General features: G+C 36.9%; 1 long non-coding RNA gene across 1 annotated transcript; it reads left to right on the top strand.

Annotated features, from left to right (window-relative positions):
• The first annotated feature begins 400 nt into the window (after positions 1 to 400).
• Positions 401 to 1,355, top strand: LOC118751666. The gene is made up of 3 exons (XR_004994577.1): positions 401 to 916; positions 968 to 1,112; positions 1,167 to 1,355. It is a non-coding gene; the product is annotated as an uncharacterized LOC118751666 (long non-coding RNA).
• Positions 1,356 to 3,806: the final 2,451 nt, after the last annotated feature.

Below are 3,806 nucleotides of genomic sequence, written 5' to 3' on the forward strand. Positions count from 1 at the left end.
TTACAAATATAAGTTTTGTTTATCCTTTCCTTGAAATCCAATGTATTTTTATGCCGAGTTCGCCGTTATGTTTTTAATTTTTCTACAATGTATTTACATAGATTGTAAGTCGGTCTTAGTGATGTTTCCTATTTATGTATTTTTGGAAGTCCATAAATTCTTGGGGGTAAAGCCGTGTTTGAGGTGAGTTTGTTTCTTTCGGCCTTTGAAACAAGTCCCATTTTAAAAGTTTATCCACTAAACTGTTGTTTTTATTTTGTAATCTAGATGTGGGATCCTGCCTTTGAATTCTGTAAGTTGTTAAGTCATCTAATATATTTAACATTATATTAATTTAATTTAATTAATTATTAAGCAGGTCCTCTATTAAAACCCAGAGAAGAGAGAAGAGGGACGCAAGTAATCCTCTCGAAATGCAAGAAGTAATGTAAGTGTAGTGTGTTCATGATTACTTTATTTCTAACTGCACTTTAATGCAGGTTCATAAAAAATTTTCGCTTAAACTAAGCCCCATTTACGTACGTCCTAAGTCTTTTGAAAGAGAAAGCAGCTCCTTATTGCTCGTCATCCATAACCCTAGTTCACCGGCTATCTTCTGTTTTAAGATTTCTCGTGGAGGGAGGCTATCAGCATGGAGTGGGCAAGGATTATGACATACCGATGGCTCAGTCCACATTTTGCTGCGTTTTAAAAGACGTATTGGCGTTATTACAAACTCATATTTGCCCACATTGGATAAAACTTAACTTAAGTGATGACGAAAAACGGCAAGCAAAGATTGACTTTTACCAAAAAAACGGGGTTTCCTGGAGTAGTTTTGTGAGTGGACGGGACTCATATTAAAATAATTTCTCCCACTGAAGCCAAATTCTTGTATTATAACCGAAAAGGGCACTACAGCATCAATGCCATTATAGTAAGTTTGATAGACAAGTTATGCATCAAGGTTTAATTAAATTATTTGCAGATTTGCGATTACAAAATCAAAATCCGCTATGTGAATGCGCAGTACCCAGGAAGCAATCACGATTCCCATATAATGAACGTCAGCAATGCGAGATGTTTCTTTGAGAGGAACTACTTAAATGGTGAACGTAACATTTGGATTTTGGGTAGGTAAACAAAATTTAAGTGAAAATTTATAAAATTCGTTTTTCCACGTTCAGGGGATGCTGGGTACTCCTTGGAACCATGGTTGATGACACCTTTCCCTTCACCTCCGCCTGGTAGCTCCGAAAGCCATTACAGCAAGATACACGCCAAAGCTAGAAATATTTTAGAAAGAAGAATTGGTCTTTTAAAATATAGATTTAGATGTCTATTACCTTGTTTATACCGACACATAAAGCACTTTGACCCAGTTCGCTGTTATTCAAAACAGAAGCATAAACCAAATTTCAATACGCTCAGAAATTCAAAAGTGTATTGATTTGATTTTGTTTTCAAATCGGTATTTTATTTCCCACATCGGTTAGAAAACAGGTATAAACACATCACTCATTTAACGCGAAGTGAAAAACTGCTGGTTTTCTTTATACAGCCCGTTTTAAATGTGAATTATTATTGTAATAAATTTGAATTATTGTTCGCTTCTATTTCGGTCAATCGCGCAAATTAATTATTAAAGAAATATCGAAAGAAACCAACAAATTTTGTTTACTTTTGAATACGGTTTCAGCGAGGGCGCTATAAAGACACAGGTATAAACTTTTGAAAGAAATATGTGTTGAGTCAAATCGTTTTATTGTAAATGCGGTTCTTACATTGGTAGAAACAAGGTATATAACGAGAACACTAATAAGTATACGAAGAGAAGACTGGTTTTAACTAATATTAAACATGAAATAAAAGAATGTCAAAAATGAATTTTAATAGAATTTTGCTTTTGTTTATTTTTGGAAAATGCTTCTATTTTTTTTTCTTCTATATTTAACATTTGTTGTTTTATTTGGTTTTTTGCGCGGTTAAATTTTCCATGGCTCTGTTATGCCTGCGAATTTCTTCGAGCTCTTCTTTTTTCAGCTCGTAAACCTTTTCAGTGGCTCTACCCAACCGTCGAACACCAGAGCAAAGCTCATCTAGCTTTGTGCCCTGCTGGGTGAAATGTTGGAGGCTCTTTTCGTAATAGGGCTTTCGCACGAGGCGATTTTTCAGGCAACTTTTGCGTTCAACTCACGCAGGGTTGCACGAAAAAGAATTGAATGGCTTAAAATATCAAAATATAAATAAATATATAAATATTCGCAATAAAAAGGCGTTTGCATTGTTCAACTTTGCATTCTACTTTTGGTTGAACGGCCTTTCAACTAATCGCTTTCAACAAAGCCAACATTTAGCCATTCAACTTTTTTTTCGTGCAACCCTGCGTGAGTTGATAGCAAAAGTTGAACGCAAAATCGCCTCATGCGAACACCTTTTAAAAGTCTTTCTGCAGGACCAACTGCTCTTTTAGAAAATCTGCTGCAGAAGTATCGGCACGCTTCTGTGACGCAGGAGCACGCCTTGGAAGTGAGGGAGAGAGAGCAGAGGCCATTGACAAGTCAGAAACAGCTTCAGCATTTTCTCCGCCCAATGGCTCAGGTAATCCAACGCTCATCGTGTTTTTTATGCCAAGCGTGCTCGTCTCTAAAGCAGTGAGCCGGATTACCTCTTCTTCCATTACATTAAAACTATGTTGCCTGTTTCGACCACCACCAGTTGCCAACTCCTCTCTATTGTTGTCCGCAAGTTTTCTTTTAATATATGCCTTCCAGTCTAACCATACCTGAAGAAAAGTATATTTAGTTAGCAAACAATGCATGCCTTTTTTCAACTTTTTTCCAACTCGATACATCTTTAGTTGGCGGACCGAGCCTATTTAGCTCCTTAGCCACATTCTCCCAAAACTCCATAACTTCGTCCTTCCACATCTTTAAAATCCTTGCGCAATTTCAGGTCCTGCTGCATTTTCTCGAGCAAAGCTGCGTATTTCTGCCTGGTTGTTACCACCTTGGACCTTATAAAAACATATTTCCACACAAATTAATTCAATTTTTATTTTTATTAATTTAAAGTTTACATTTTTCAGTAATTTAAACATTTTTTTTCTTTTAATAATAGAATTTTGCGCGCCTTTCGCTTCTTCTCCGACAGAATCAACTCGTCGTAGAAAAATTGCACGAAACTCTACGATATGACGTTTCGAGTGGATTCTGTGAATGCAACCCTACGAATTTCGAATTTACGTCGTAGCAATTCGAATTGCGTGATAGCTATTTCGGAACATCTCCGAAAATTTAGCCTACGATGGATTCTATGATAGGGCTGATTGTAATTTTTCTTGAGAAATGTTCGTGTTCGCTCCACTGTGTCTAACATTGTGTGGTCTTTTATTAATAACGAGAATTTTTTACGCGCTTCCTCTTGTTGTTCTTTGTCTTTTAGCGTCTGTATCATGTCCTCCCCGTCAGCAATATATTGAAAAATAGGAAATTTGTTATTCTCGACGAGTAGTGCGATTTTTGGACCCTTCGACAGCAATGCTTTTATGTCTGGCGGGAACTCCACTTTGGTTTTGTTTACAAACCAATCTTCATGTTTATTGTTGTCGACAAAGATGTTATTACCAGCCTCATCATGTATCTCGAAACGAGCATTCGTTTCGTCTGCAACACGAATCGTTCGTCACTTGGTACAGCTGATCGTTACGTTGCTTTCGTCTAGTTTGCGATTTTCTAACGCGAAAAGGAGACGAAAGAGAGACGATAATCGTTAAAAACCAACGAAAGGTTATAAGTGATCGTCGAGATGGATCGTTCAGCCAAAAT

Source organism: Rhagoletis pomonella, unplaced genomic scaffold, assembly GCF_013731165.1.
Source record: "Rhagoletis pomonella isolate Grant_MI unplaced genomic scaffold, Rhpom_1.0 Rhpom_scaffold_00893, whole genome shotgun sequence".
Taxonomy (NCBI): domain Eukaryota; kingdom Metazoa; phylum Arthropoda; class Insecta; order Diptera; family Tephritidae; genus Rhagoletis; species Rhagoletis pomonella.